We start from the raw sequence: 15,147 nt of genomic DNA, 5'->3' as shown, positions 1-15,147 counted from the left end.
CTGAATAACAACAAAAAAAGAAAACCGAGGAGTGTGGCGTTTTGTTATACGATGTTCAGATGAGGCATAGATAGTGGCTGGATATGAGGACGTGGGTGGGAAAGGCTGGCGGGTTGGCGAGGATCAGGTACTAGAGGGACTGTGGAAACCCTAAGAGCGAGCTTGAGGAACATTGGTTACCATATGTCAAAGGCGAATTATTTATTCGCTAGGACAGGTCAGCACCAGGTAACACAGCCAGTGTGTGTTCAGGAGGAAAAAGTCTGTTTCCTGGAGACTTCCAGAAAAGTCTCTGAAACAGTAGGTGCATATGATATATTAAAAATATATAAGTCCTAGCTGTATTTCACGAACACAGTGATAAGCACACACGCAGTGGGAGGACAGTGTGAACACGGGAGACACACAGTCCTCCACGTGAAGCCAGTGGGTTGGAGACAAGCCCCCGCAAGCCAAGGAACAGCAGCAGGAGCCACAGGGGTGAGAGGATCCCCGAGGGCTTCAAGGGGGTGGGGCCCTGCTGACACCCAGAGTTTGGACATCTGGCCTCCAGAACCGAGATAATACATTTCTGTTCTGTCCCTGTGAGGGCATCAGAGCCCACAGCTTTGTTTTGAGGCAGCTCAGGAGGAGACACAACTGTTACAGAAAGATGATCCGAGAAACGGTGCCCTCCTGGAGGGGGCGGAAATGCAGCTCCGGGCAGGAAACTTTCCCAGAGAGAGCGGCTGATGGAAGTTGAGGCAAGGCTGGGGTAAGCCGGCCTGGAAACAGGCCTCCTGGCGTCTTGAGTGCCGTGCGATGCTGCCATGTTGCTTCCAGGAGCATTTTCATGTACCTTTTGATGCTGCAAAGGATATAATATTTTTAATGATTAAAAGCCAGTCTGCAAACGATCGACTAGACTTCACACAACAGCAGCAACGGTTAAATGGTTTATTTCTCCCCACAAGGGGTAATCGACTATCTCATGTGGTTATCTTATTTGTTGTTACCCTTTCCTCCACTGTTTTTATTTTATGACTTAAATTTTAAACTTTATTGACATGTCATTGACATGTCAAATTTGGCTGTATTTAAGGTGTACAACTGGATGTTTTGGTAAATGTATGCATTATGAAAACATCACTGCAGTCAAGCTAAATAACTTATCCATCACCTCTGCACAGTTACCCTGTGTGTGTGTGTGTGTGCAGGGGGTGATCACTATTATGTACACACCCTTTTTATATATAAAACGCAAAAGCAGTAATGTGGGGAAAATTTCTCCAGCCTAGTAGTTTTCCACACTGGCTCGGAGGTGAGCTGCAAATGGTACAAATTACTGGAGGATTTGGCTGATGTTTCCCTGGTTTTGTTTCAGGAAGTGACTACCCCGAGCTCGGTGGGGGGCAGGTGGGGCAGAGAGGGCTGTGGGGTCTCCTCCTCTGAGCCCTCTGTCCCCTGGAGACCACTGGGCCCCCAGGAGCCATGCGGTTCAGGTTCTGCCGGGGGCTGGAGTCCTTCCGGGGAGGCAGCTCCAGTCTCTGTCCGCTATGGAGGGCGCCATCGGGGCTCACCGTAGCTGCGTGTGTACCAGGTTGCTTCAGTCGGGTCTGACTCTTGGTGACCCCATGGACTGTAGCCCGCTAGGCTCCTCTGTCCATGGGATTCTCTAGGCAAGAATACTGGAGTGGGGTGCCATTTCCTCCTTCAGAAATCTTCCTGACCCAGGGACTGAACTCACATTTCTTATGTCTCCTGCATTGGCAGGCGGGTTCTTTACCACTAGTGGGACCTGGGAAGTCCCATCACATGTATTTATATCTACAAAAAGACAGATAGATAGATGGATAATTTTCTTTATCCACTCATCCACTGATGGATTCTTAGGTTGCTTCTGTGTCTTGGCTGTTGTAAGAACGCTGCCATGAACATGGGGGTGCAGACACCTTTTCGAGTTAGTTGTCTCTTTTCCTTCGGATAAATAACCAGAATTGAAATCGCTGGATCATATGGTGTTGTATTTAGTCTTTCAAGGAAACTTTGTATTGTTTTTTGCAGTAGCTGCACCAATGTACATTCCCACCAACAGTGTACAAGGCTGCCTTTTCCCCACGTCCACTCAGCACTTCTTATTTGTGGTCTTTTTGCTGACAGCCATTCTGACAGGTGTGAGGTGCTGGCTCTTTGTGGATTTGATTTGCATTTCCCTGACGACTAGTGACATTGAACCTCTTTTCATGTACCTGTGGGACATCTGTATGTCTTCATTGGAAAAATGTCCACTCGGGTCCTCTGCCCATGAGAGGAAATGAAAAATGAGATTTTTTTTTTTCTTTTTGGCTATTGAGTTATGTGAAAGTGAAAAGTCAAAGTGAAAGTCATTCAGTTGTGTCTGACTCTTTGTGACCCCTGGACTACACAGTCCATGGAATTCTTCAGGCTAGAATACTGGAGTGGGTAGCCTTTCCCTTCTCTAGGGGATCTTCCCAACCCAGGGATCGAACCCAGGTCTCCAGCATTGCAGGCGGATTCTTTACCAGCTGAGCCACCAAGGAAGCCCATTGAGTTACGTGAGTTCCCTTTTAACCATTTTAAGGGCACAGTTCAGTGGCATTATATGCATCCACGCTGTTCTATATCAGTTATTACTTCCCACCTCCAGGGCTTCCCAGGTGGCGCTAGTGGCAGAGAACCCGCCTGCCAATTCAGGAGACATAAGAGATGTGATTCGATCCCTGGGTCAGGAAGAGCCCCTGGAGGAGGGCATGGCAGCCCACTCCAGTATCCTTGCCTGGAGAATCCCATGGATAGGGGAGCCTGGCAGGCTACACACTGAAGCGACTTAGCATGCACACATCCACCCGTGGATCTTACCCCTTTTAAACAGACTTTATATTGTTAAGGCCGCTTTCGGTTCAGAGTGAAATTGAGGGGAAGGCACACAGAGTCCCCACAGCCCTGGGCTCTGTGAGCTCTGCGGGGTGGCTCCCTCACTGCCCAGCAGCCCCTCCAGCCAACGCCCTTCCTCTTGGGAGCTGCCGGGGTCCCAGCACAGAGGGCTGTGCTCTGGCAGACACGAAGACCCCACCAGGGGATTGGGGGTTAGATTTCAGGAGAGGAATTCAAAGGCCTCTGCAGGTTTATCTGGGAAAGATCCCAGGCCTTGTGGAGGCCTTACTGGGATCCTGGTGAAGAATGAAGCCTCAAAGGTAATTACCTACCTGCAGAGGTGAGGCTAACTGATCAGATAGCCCGACACACAAATCCGTTTATGCCTGGCTTTTTTTGTTTGTTTGTTTTTGTTTATTTTTAATTTCTAGTTGGGAGAAATAACATCAAGTTTGTATGCAGATGGGAATAACCCAGTGGAGACTTTAACAATTCGTATATTACCTAATATATTGACCATATATATTTGACCTCTGTCTAACAATCTGAATTTACAAATGCATTTCCCCTAGAAACTGGTTATGTATTTCTGACTCTAATCTCTCAGTATCAGTACTTCCACTGGGAACTTATCATCCTAGCAATTTGATTGATGATTAAACTCTTTCCTGGTATTTTCTAGAGCCTATAGCAATCATGCTTTTTCAATAGAAATTTGATTTCCTTTAAAGAGCTTTACAAATAGACGTTAAACAGAAATTAGCTACCATTATGTTTTAGTGGTAAGAAAAATCACTACTGATATCAAAAATCAAAAGGAAACTCATGTCCAGGACAGACTGAGTCCTCTCCCGATACTTCAGCTACTACTGATTCAAATCTGATTGAACTCTGTGTAATTATTTGAAGTTCCAGTGATTGAGGCCTGGGGTTGATGCTGACCAGGTGGAACATCACTGTGGAAGCTGTGTTTTGTAGCAGGCATCTGGCTGGGGGAAAGACAAGCTAAAACCTACCCAGAGGGGGCAGATTTTCCTGTCATGTAGGAGTGGGTGACGGGAACTGGTGGTGGCTCAAATGTGAGTGCCTGCCAAATCCACCTGCCAACACAGGAGACATGGGTTCGATCCCTGGGTCAGGAAGATCCCCTGGAGGGGGATTGCCATCGCAACCCACTCCAGTATTCTTGCCTGGAGAATCCCATGAACAGAGGAGCCTGGTGGGTCACAAAGAGTTGGACACGACTGAGCACACACACACGCACACCCCACAGTGAGGGCAGGGGACATGAAGCAATGTTGAGGGCTGACGGTCTACAGGGGAAGGAAACCAACAGTGTGGAGCTTTCCTACAGCAGGATTTCAACTTAATTCCTCTCTTTCTTCCCTTTTTTGGTAGCTTAATATTTATCTTGAGTCTCACATGCCAAACACCATGGTAGGCAGGATCCTTGTGTGACCTCAAGAGCACTGATGAGCTCTGTGCAAGACAGGCGCTAGCATCCGGCCCACTTCCTGGATGAGGAGACTGAGGCGTGAGGCAGGACCCCTGCCAAGGTCACGGCAGGCACGCTTGATGCAAAGCCAAGCCCTGCTCTTTGCCTTTGGCTGCTCCTTATGGAGATCCAGGCCCTGATGCTCAACGATGCATTTATTTTTCACCCCAAGTTTATAGAGGTTGTGTACATGTTCAGATAAAAATAGACTCTTTCTGGGAGGCAGCCAAAGCCTGATGAGAAAGTATCTTGAAAATTGCCAAGTGTTACAAAGAAGGTTTTTTAAACAACCTCATTATACATTATTGCATAAAGTGTTACTGTTTCTATTATTAGTGGACATGTCCTAGAATTGTTTTTTTTGTTTTTCTGCAGAAGAACTGACTTGGGGATATGTTGGAAGGGAAAGAAAAAAAAAAGATTTCTCTGACCAGCATTGCAGACAGAGGATATCTGAGTCTTATGCAGCAGGTACCTGTATTGCAGATGACACCCCCCTTATGGCAGAAAGCAAAGAGAAACTGAAGAGCCTCTTGATGAAAGTGAAAGAGGAGAGTAAAAAAGCTGGCTTAAAACTCACCATTCAGAAAACTAAGATCATGGCATCCGGTCCAATCACTTCACAGCAAATAGATGGGGAAACAATGGAAACAGTGACAGACTTTATTTTCTTGGGCTCCAAAATCATTGCAGATGGGTGATTGCAGCCATGAAATTAAAAGATACTTGCTCTTTGGAAGAAAAGCTATGACCAACCTAGACAGCATATTAAAAAGCAGAGATATTACTTTGCCAACAAAGGTCCATCTAGTCAAAGCTGTGGTTTTTCCAGTGGTCATGTATGGATGTGAGAGTTGGACCATAAAGAAAGTTGAGTGCCGAAGAATTGATGCTTTTGAACTGGTATTGGAGAAGACTCTTGAGAGTCCCTTGGACTGCAAGGAGATCCAACCAGTCCATCCTAAAGGAGATCAGTCCTAAAGATGCATTGGAAGGACTGATGGTGAAGCTGAAACTCCAATACTTTGGCCACCTGATGTGAAGAACTGACTCATTGGAAAAGACCCTGATGCTGGGAAAGACTGAAGGCGGGAAGAGAAGGGGATGTGGTTAGGATTAGCCTCCAAGAGAGCCTGGAGGATGGAGGTGATGTCAGTTGAAGGAGCTGGAGTTGGCAAGGTGACAGGGAAGGGGGAGGGTGGTCCGAGGAGGCAGTTGGACTGGGGAATGTTTTGAAGCAACATTTGTTTGACGTGCAGGTGTGTGTGGAATCTTAGCAGAAGCACCTGGAGAGAGAGGTGGTGGGGATAACTCACCCAGGAAGGTCAGGAGGGAACAGGAAGGGACGGAGGGGCTGGGGTGGGAGATGGGATTTTGTAAGGACGAGGACCAGAGATAGAGAGGCTGAGCAAAGATCCCAACCCCTTTCAGCAAGAGGACATGGGAAGCCGAGGGGCTTGCTTCCCTTCTGATGGGGTCTATCTTCCCAGTTCAGCTAAAGCACAGAGGAGACCCTTGGGATCAATGCTGTGGGCGCCATCGCAGGGAGGAAGGGGAGGTGGGGAAAGCGATTCTAGACACACAAAGAGCCCGGATCAGAGCAAAGAGGGTGCATCCATGGGGAGGCTGTCTCCTGCTTTGTGGGTTTTCTCCCAGAGCCTGGATAATGGTTATCCCTGTTGAGTGTGAGCTGAAGTTGTCATCAAATCTCTCAAACTTCTGAGTCATGGGCTGGCCTCTGGGGGCCTGGGGGAGGTGGGGGGAGCTGGGGGATTGCGGTCCCTCAACAGTTGCACACACCCCCTCTGGGAGTGGGTCGGGGGGCACGTCCAGGCCCCCTCTCCTCAGGCTCTGTAGATGCTCCTCACTGGGGGCTCAGGGTGACCAAAGGACCAGCTGGAACCTCCTTGCTGTGCCACTGCAGAAACAAAGACACTGAAAATTCTTTATTCCATAAACGTGTCTTGAGCACTCAGAGTGTTAGAACCAGGCAGGGTCCTAGGTTCCAGGGTGCAGTGGGGAGCGAGGCTGCCTGGCTGCCGCAGGGGGCTCACATTCCATTCAGTTCAGTTCACTTCAGTCGCTCAGTCGTGTCTGATTTGCGACCCCATGAACTGCAGCACGCCAGGCCTCCCTGTCCATCACCAACTCCTGGAGTTTACCCAAACTCATGTCCATTGAGTCGGTGATGCCATCCAGCCATCTCATCCTCTGTTGTCCCCTTCTCCTCCTGCCCCCAATCCCTCCCAGCATCAGGGTCTTTTCCAATGAGTCAACTCTTCGCATGAGGTGGCCAAAGTATAGTTTCAGCATCAGTCCTTCCAGTGAACACCCAGGACTGATCTCCTTTAGGATGGACTGGTTGGATCTCCTTGCAGTCCAAGGGACTCTCAAGAGTCTTCTCCAACACCACAGTTCAAAAGCATTAATTCTTTGGTGCTCAGCTTTTTTCACAGTCCAACTCACATTCATACATGACCACTGGAAAAACCATAGCCTTGACTAGACGAACCATTGTTGGCAAAGTAATGTCTCTGCTTTTTAATATGCCGTCTAGGTTCGTTATAACTTTCCTTCCAAGAAGTAAGCCTCTTTTAATTTTATGGCTGCAGTCACCATCTGCAGTGATTTTTGAGCCCCCAAAAATAAAGTCTGACACTGTTTCCACTGTTTCCCCATCTATTTCCCATGAACAGATGGGACCAGATGCCATGATCTTAGTTTTCTGAATGTTGAGTTTTAAGCCAACTTTTTCACTCTCCTCTTTCACTTTCATCAACAGGCTTTTTAGTTCCTCTTCACTTTCTGCCATAAGGGTGGTGTCATCTGCATATCTGAGGTTATTGATATTTCTCCCGGCAGTCTTGATTCCAGCTTGTGCTTCTTCCAGCCCAGCGTTTCTCATGATGTACTCTGCATATAAGTTAAATAAGCAGGGTGACAATATACAGCCTTGACGTACTCCTTTTCCTATTTGGAATCAGTCTGTTGTTCCATGTCCTGCTGCTGCTAAGTCGCTTCAGTCGTGTCCAACTCTGTGAGACCTTATAGATAGCAGCCCGCCAGGCTCTCCCGTCCCTGGGATTCTCCAGGCAAGAACACTGGAGTGGGTCGCCATTTCCCTCTCCAATGAATAAAAGTGAAAAGTGAAAGTGAAGTCGCTCAGTAGCGACCCCATGGACTGCAGCCTACCAGGCTCCTCCGTCCATGGTATTTTCCCGGCAAGAGTACTGGAGTGGGTCGCCAGTGCCTCCAGGAGACCACAAATGCCAGGTCATCCCCTGTGCGGAGAAGCAGCACCCGGGAACGAGAACCTACCGCCGATCTCAGCCCCGCGGTGCCGAGAGCCCGGTGCTGCTTAGAGCAGACTCGCAGAGGCCCGAGGACTCCACTCACACCCGCAGGGCCTGGGCCAGGCCGCTGGGGTCCGGATGGAGCCGCTCTCTGACGGCGGGGCCCCGGCGTCCAGGTGCCGCAGCTCAGCCTCCGCGGTGAGGGGCGCAGGCGGGTGGGCGCGCTGCTGCTGTTGGCACACACGGCGCCCAGGCTCAGACAGCACCTGCCCGTGGAGTTGGATGCGTGACCCGACACCCAGGGCGGCTGCTCTGCGGCAACCTGGAGCGATGGGGGGCGGGGGGGGGGGGGGCGGGCAGGAGGGAGGGGACACGTGTGTGCCTGTGGCCGAGTCACACTGACACCTCGTAGGGGCCATCACAATATTGTAATTACGGACTTTCCTGGTGGCTCAGACGGTAAAGCGTCTGTCTACAATGCGGGAGACCTAGGTTCGATCCCTGGGTCGGGAAGATTCTCTGAAGAAGGAAATGGCAACCCACTCCAGTACTTGCAAAGAGTCGGACAATATTGTAATTATCCTCCCATTAAAATAAATATATATTAAAGAAAAAAAAAAACCTTCCCTTGAAGAAAGGGGATCGCTGCTCCGCCCAGAGCCTTTCCAAATGCTGGGGAAGGCTCCGGAGGGGCAAAGCCAGGAAGGCACCAGGAGCCCCTATCACCTTAACCCTGGACTCGACGGATGGTGAAAAGCCGAACATGGCGGAGAAGCCATCACTTCCCAGCCCAGATGGTAACCAGCCTCGGGACTGGCCGCAGCAAGGGCACCCGGGGGAGCCGGGTTGAATTCCAGGCTGTGTTGCCCTTGACGCCCCTGTCTGGGCAGGAGCAGAGAGCTCTGGGATGCGGGGTGCGGGGGGCGGCGGGGGGTGGGGGGGGGGTGGAGGGGGCGGTGGAGAGGCTGGAATTCAGCCCAGGCCCTGAGACTTAGCGTGTCTTCCTCTGACCCTGCTGTGGCCCCCACCCCCGGACGCCTCTAATCTGCAGGCTGTGTTCTCTGAGATGGCCCCTGGGGGGACTGAGCTTTCTCCCAGGGCTGGAGGACCTTCCTCTGCGTGTGCTCTGGGAACATCCCAGCTCGGGGGGCGGGGGGATCTCAGGGCCCTCCTGTCTTTCCCCGCAGGCCCGGGGAGGTGTGGTCCCTGCAAACCTGCGGCTGGGGCCTCGAGGAAGCAGAGAGGAGAGGCTGCCTTCAGCGGTCGCTCGTGGAGGACAGAGTGTTTCCTGTGCACTTCGCTGGACATGTTCTGGGAGCCTGGTTTGTATTCAGTGGATATTTTCCTTGGCTCGTCACCAAAGCACAGCTTGCCTGGAGGTGGAAGAAACCAATTTGTTAACAATCCTCAGAAAAAGAAGAGGCCGGACGGGTAGCAGGAGAATAGAATCCAGAGGCAAAACCCAGCCAGCCCAGAGAGAGGCCTGGGTCCAGGCTCTGCTTTTGCCTCCTCCTCTGGCCAGGACCCCTCACCCCTGCAAGTCCTCCTCCTTCAGGAAGCCTTTGAGCCCTTCTCCTCCTGGTGATGTGATCAGCTCTCTTTGCTTCTTTGCAGGAGGCGTCCTCCACAGCCACGAGCTGGATGCGTTGCTTTGGTTTGCTTTTATGCTTGTTAAGATGGTGCAACCCTGCTTGAAGTTGTCTGCTCTCAGGCCACTGGGGTCCATGTTTCCTAAGTCCAGGACACCTGTGACTCTGTTTTGTTTCTCTTAATAGTCTTCATTTTTTTTTTTTAAAGCAGTTTAGGTTCATAGCAAAATTGAATTGAAGGTACAGAGACTCCCCATGACCCCTTTGTACCATGGCCTCTCCCAGGAACCACATCCTGAACCAGATGCCACATTCGTTTCAATCAGTGAACCTCCACTGACAAATCTTAGGGCTCACTCTTGGTGGTGTGCATCCTATGGGTTTGGACAAGTGTATAAGGGTGTGTATCCACCACTATAGACTCATTCAGAGTCTTCTCATTGCCCTAAAAATCCTCTATGTTTCACCTCTTCATCCCACCACCCCTCAATCTCTGAAAACCACTTATCTTTACAGTCTCTATAATTTTGCCTTTTCCAGAATGTTACAGAGTTGGAATTACACAGCATGGAGACTTTTCAGATTGGCTTCTCTCACTTTGTCCTATGCGTTTAAGGTTCCCCCATGCCTGTTCGTGGCTTGATTTTATCACTGAATAATATCCCATTGTCTGGAGAGACCACAGTTTATTTAGCCATTCACATTCTGAGAGACACCTTGATTGCTTCCAAGTTTTGGCAAGTATGAATAGAGTTGATAAAAATATCTATGTGCAGAGTTTTGTGTGCACCTAAGTTTTCAACTCCTTTGGGGAAATGCCAAGGTGTATGATTGCCGGATCGTGATTGCCGGTAAGAGAATGTTTAATTTCTAAGAAAGAGCCAAAGTGGCTGTACCATTTTGCATTCCCACCAACAATGAAGGAGACTTTCCTGCTGTTCTACATCCTCACAAGCCTTTGGAGATGTCGGTGTCCAGGTCCGGTCATTTTCCTAGGGGTGTGGGGCATCTCCCTACTGTTTAAATTTGCATTTCCCTGATGACATCTGATGCGAGGAGCATCCTTCCGTGTGCTTGTTTGCCATCAGAGCATCTCTTCTCCCACACAGTGACAGGGTCGTGCTGGGCAGTCATTGGGTTCTGAGCACTGGACTTGCTCTCTCATTCCTTATTCTTGAAATTAGGAAGAGAGCTTGCTGAGGGCAGGGTGTGTCTCCCAGGTCAGACCTTGACCCTGGAGAGTCTGGGCACCGTGGGGTAAGAGCACATCTGCTTGTGTGATCACAGAGAGGCTACATCACCCACCTGAGCCTCAAGCTCATCACCTGTCAAGTGGGGAGACGCCCAGGACCTTCTTTAGAGAGTTGTTTCCAGTAGTAAACCTGCTGCTGTATATAGAATAGCTCTGAGCCTGGCACATGGGCAACCCCAGGAAAGATTAGAGAATGGTGACCGAGACTGTTCCGTTTGCATCTTGGAGGAAGGACCAGCTTCCATTAGCCCAGATAACAGCTGAGCTGGGACAGGGGAGCTGGAATCATTCTCAGAAGAAAGGCCAAGAAATCTGAAGCAGCTGCCAGGCTGCCTCCTTGTGTTGTCTCATTACGAAGATTTTTTTTTTTTTTCTAAAATAGGTGCCTAGGAGTTTGGGGTGATGAGTAGGCAGAAAAGGTTAAGACAAAGCCACTATGCCATGGTTGCAGCTTGATAAACTTCAACTCCCAGAGCAAGTATTTGGTTGGAAACACACAGTTTTTGAGAATTAAATGTAAAGATTAAGAGACATTACCTAATATGGGGATTCACCCAGGAGTCAGGCTCAGTTATCAGCAAAGGGGTGAGCTGTTAACAGAAGACTAGTTCCTGGGGTTCCTCACTCACTTTCTTGGCTCCAGCCAAGGCCAGTCCTGGCCTGCCCTCTTTCCTCACACCATCAACACACAATTAATGAAATGTTGGAATGGGCCCAGACGAAAAACTTGTTTAGAACACTTCCTCCCCACTTCACCAGCACACAAACATCTATTCTGGGTTTGGGCTATTTTCCAAGTTGTGTTACATGATAATAAACAAGCTTGTTTTGGTTTTTTTTATGAGTGAAATTTTAACTGGGTACTTTGCAAAACACAATTAAAAACATTATTTGGAGAAACTATTAAGTGGAAAATTTCAAGACATAAAGAATTGCATGTGGGTTATAAAAATGTTTTTCTCTAAGCTCTGTTTATTCCTTGGCATTTGGAAAGACCTGCTTGGACACATTTCTTCTCAGGAATATGTGCTTCCCATAGATGTTTGGACTTTCTTATATAGGCTATCAATATTAGCTATCTTATTTTAAGGATAAAAAATGGGAGAAGTTCAAGAAATTGATGAGCAGGCTTAAATTTGCTGAGAAGCTTAGAATTCATGACTGAAATTTACAAAGTAAATCAACACACTATGAAGAAGTAAATTAACCCCGAATGACAAAATGAAGGGATGGTTCCCATGTAACCTCATAAATTTCCTGCTTGATGCATTTCAAGTCTCTGATTTCTAATAAAATTCTCATGAGAACATACTATTGCTCCATAAAATCTCCTGAACTCTCCCCATGAGAACCAACTGGTTTATAAGGGCACAAGGGTTCAAGGCTGTGGTTTATTTATTAAAAAATTCTCAGTAAATAGATCACGGTCCACTGGAGAAGGCCCCACAATTATGGAGCGGCCGCATGTCATTCCTCCTGTCCCCAAGCATGAAGAAAAAAAAGAAGAAACACGTCAAAAACTCTGAACAAGGAAAAAAATTGTAACCATTTTTTTTTTCCCTTAAAGAAAGTTCTATGTGAGTTGCTCCAGGCCTTTTTCCTAGGTGCCAAGGATAGGGAAACTCTCACGGGAGTTTCACCTTTGCTTTAGGGGAGTCTGGTTGACAGCGAGGCCGCAGGCGCAGAGTAGAGTCTTGGTGTCCTTTCCCTTTGGGGAGCACCCCCCGGGGCACCCCTCCTGGGACCACACGGCAGACAAAGGCTGCCAAGTAGGTCTGCACAATCTGAGAGATTTCAAACGTCTCAGAGAAGACAGGTTTTAATGTATTTAAATGTAGTCATGAAGATAAGGAGTTTGTGGCATACTCAGCTCCACCCCACATTCCTACCACCTGGGAAAGTAATCTCTACTAACCTTGTGTTTTCATCTGTGCCAAATACTTGGTGAAAAGCTGTATGGGGGACCTCCCTGACGGTCCTGTGGTTAAGACTCCATGCTTCCAATGCAGGGGCATGGGTTTGATCCCTGGTCGGGGAACTAGGATCCCATGCATTGCATGGTGCAGTCAAAAAAAAAAGAAAGCTTTATATTAGACCACACTCGATTGTACATACAATCCTGTAACACAGGCTGTTTCTGTCAAGCTCATTTCAGAGCCCTGAGGGAAACTCCGCACAGAAAGGTTAACTCAGCTCACAAGGTATGGAGCAGGGACCCAAACCCAGCCAGGCAGACTGAAGTGCTGACCGCTAACCACCCGACTGGACTTGGAGGAAATGCCCACCAAGGAGGTGCCATGACTCCTGGGCCTTTCCAGGTCTCAACAAGCTCACCCAAGATGCTCTTTAAACAGACTCAAAGGTTCAGGTCTAACAGCTGCAAAGCACCTTATCGGGTTGAAAACTGTACTGAACTCCTCACGGGTGGGCTGCGTCTGACCCCGGCAGCCTGCAAGGGAGACAAGCCCTCTGCCTTCTGTGCCACTGTCTTTTCACCGGACTCCACACTCCAGACCTGGACCTTGTGTTTCCAGCGCTTGGTGAGGGGACTGGCACATATAGGTGCTTGATGAGATGTTCTGAGAGATAAAATTAGGTTTTGGCTCATGGCTGAGAAGAAAGGATAATTAAGATTTAAAACAACGGACTGCTTTTAAATAGCAACCTTGGATTCAGAGCAAAATTGAGAGGAAGGTACAGATTCCCAGATATCCCCTGTCCGACCAAGGCGTCACCTCCCCCACTGTCAACATCCCCACCAGATGGCACGTTTGCTGCGACTGATGAACCAACACAGATACACCATCACCACCCAGGGTCCACAGCTTCCGTCAGGCTCAGTCCTGGTGCTGTGCCTTCCATGGGTTGGGACAAGCGTATAACTGTGTGTATCCATCATTGTAGCATCATGTTGAGTAGTTTCACTGCCTGAAACATCCTCTGGGCTCCACCTGTTCACCCCCCTGCCTTCTGTCCCAAGCCTCGGCAGCCACTGACCTTTTTACTGTGTCCATATTTGCCTTTTTGAGAACGTCACAGAGTTCGTAGTCTTTTCAGATTGGCTTCTTTCTCTTGTGTGTGTTGTTACTTCAGTCGTGTCCAACTCTGAGCGACCCCATGGACTGTAGCCCGCCAGGCTCCTCTGTCCATGGGATTCTCCAGGCAAGAACACTGGAGTGGGTTGCCATGCCCTCCTCCAGAGGATCTTCCTAACCCAGGGATCAAGCCTGAGTTTCATGTCTCTTGCATTGGCAGGCAGGTTCTTTACCGTTATTGCCACCCGGGAAGCCCGGCTCTGCTCTTAACAATTATCTCAACAAACCCTTAAGCCTACAACTGATAAGGGCAGGGCCTCTGCTGGTTGGGAGACGCAAAGGCCACATGTAGCTTTTCAGAGCACGTGCTGCCGCCCATGCGGGGTGTTGGTGTACATGACTGAAAGCAACGGATTAAAAATCAACCAACTAAACTTGTACATAAATGGATGAAGGATGGAGGGGCAAGAGCGCCACCTACTGAGCCCACACCACCCTGCAGGTGCGGGAGCCAGCCTGTGGCTGCAGAGAAATCCCCTGTGCATTGCCCCTGCTACCCAGGGTTGGGGATTATGTGATGCTAGCGCTTGCTCTTAAAACACGGACGTATAGTATGCTTAACTCCATAACACACATCTAGTAACAGCCCCACACAGCACGTCTTCATTACAAAAGTCAGCAAGATCTATGGCCATTTAATGCATTAACATGTCAGGGGATGCTCATCTCTGCACAGAACGGGCTTTTTGCAACTTAGAATTATGGCTAAACCTTGTCATGAATTAAGTGAGAGGAGAAAGCAGTTGGCCATTTATTTCAAACCCAAGTCAAAACGAAGCCAGATTAAGCTTTTTAGCTGATAGTTATTTAAAATAAATGACTTGAAATCCTAAAAGTTTGTATAACCTTACAAAATGCGATTTGGACCTTTGTCCACCTACCTCCATTACTCAGATTAATCACATTGCTTCCTGACCGCTGAGAAAAAAAATCTTGACCTCCAAATTCTTCAGACGTTTGAGAAGGGAAAGTGGGGTCTGAGTATCTAAGGAAATATTTATCCCTTGACTTGTAATGGCTGTGATTTAAAGCAAACACGGGACCTGCCACCAGAACCAGTCTCGTTTCCTCTGGTGTTCCTAGAAGTCCGGGGGCTTTCAGAGGGGCAGGCTGGGACGGAACATTTCGGGAATTCCTGTTTTGTTTGTCAGTCGTTTCTAAGGGTCAGTTGATCATTTCTAAGGATCACCCTATGAGCCTACAAAGCCTGAGAAGGGTCTCTGCCCTCACCCCACTGGATTCTTGCAGGAGGCTGACCTTGTGACCCCACGAGGTCCTAAGCCTGTGGCGAGATGCCCTGAAGTGAGTTTATGGCTTTGGAGCAATTACTGTAAAACGTTTTAAGTCAAAACAAGCTTAAGTCTCCATGAGGACCCAGGATGCACTGTCTCTGGGGTATGTCAGCGCCCTGAAGGTGGTGGCGTCTCCTTTCCTCCATGGTCTGGGGAACAAAGTACCCCCAACCGCACCAAGTGACTCAGGCTCCATCCTCTCTGGAGGGCAGCCGGGACACTGGGCTTGGGAGAGGGGGCCCACGAACTGAAGGGGC

General features: G+C 48.9%; 1 long non-coding RNA gene across 1 annotated transcript; it reads right to left on the bottom strand.

Moving 5' to 3' along the window:
• Positions 1–243: 243 nt before the first annotated feature.
• On the bottom strand, positions 244–13,667 carry LOC123332590. The gene is made up of 3 exons (XR_006549442.1): positions 13,501–13,667; positions 8,877–9,035; positions 244–847 (listed from the first exon to the last, which is right to left on the bottom strand). It is a non-coding gene; the product is annotated as an uncharacterized LOC123332590 (long non-coding RNA).
• Positions 13,668–15,147: the final 1,480 nt, after the last annotated feature.

This window comes from Bubalus bubalis, chromosome 1, assembly GCF_019923935.1.
Source record: "Bubalus bubalis isolate 160015118507 breed Murrah chromosome 1, NDDB_SH_1, whole genome shotgun sequence".
NCBI classification, from domain to species: domain Eukaryota; kingdom Metazoa; phylum Chordata; class Mammalia; order Artiodactyla; family Bovidae; genus Bubalus; species Bubalus bubalis.
This window is presented reverse-complemented; position numbering and strand designations above follow the sequence as displayed.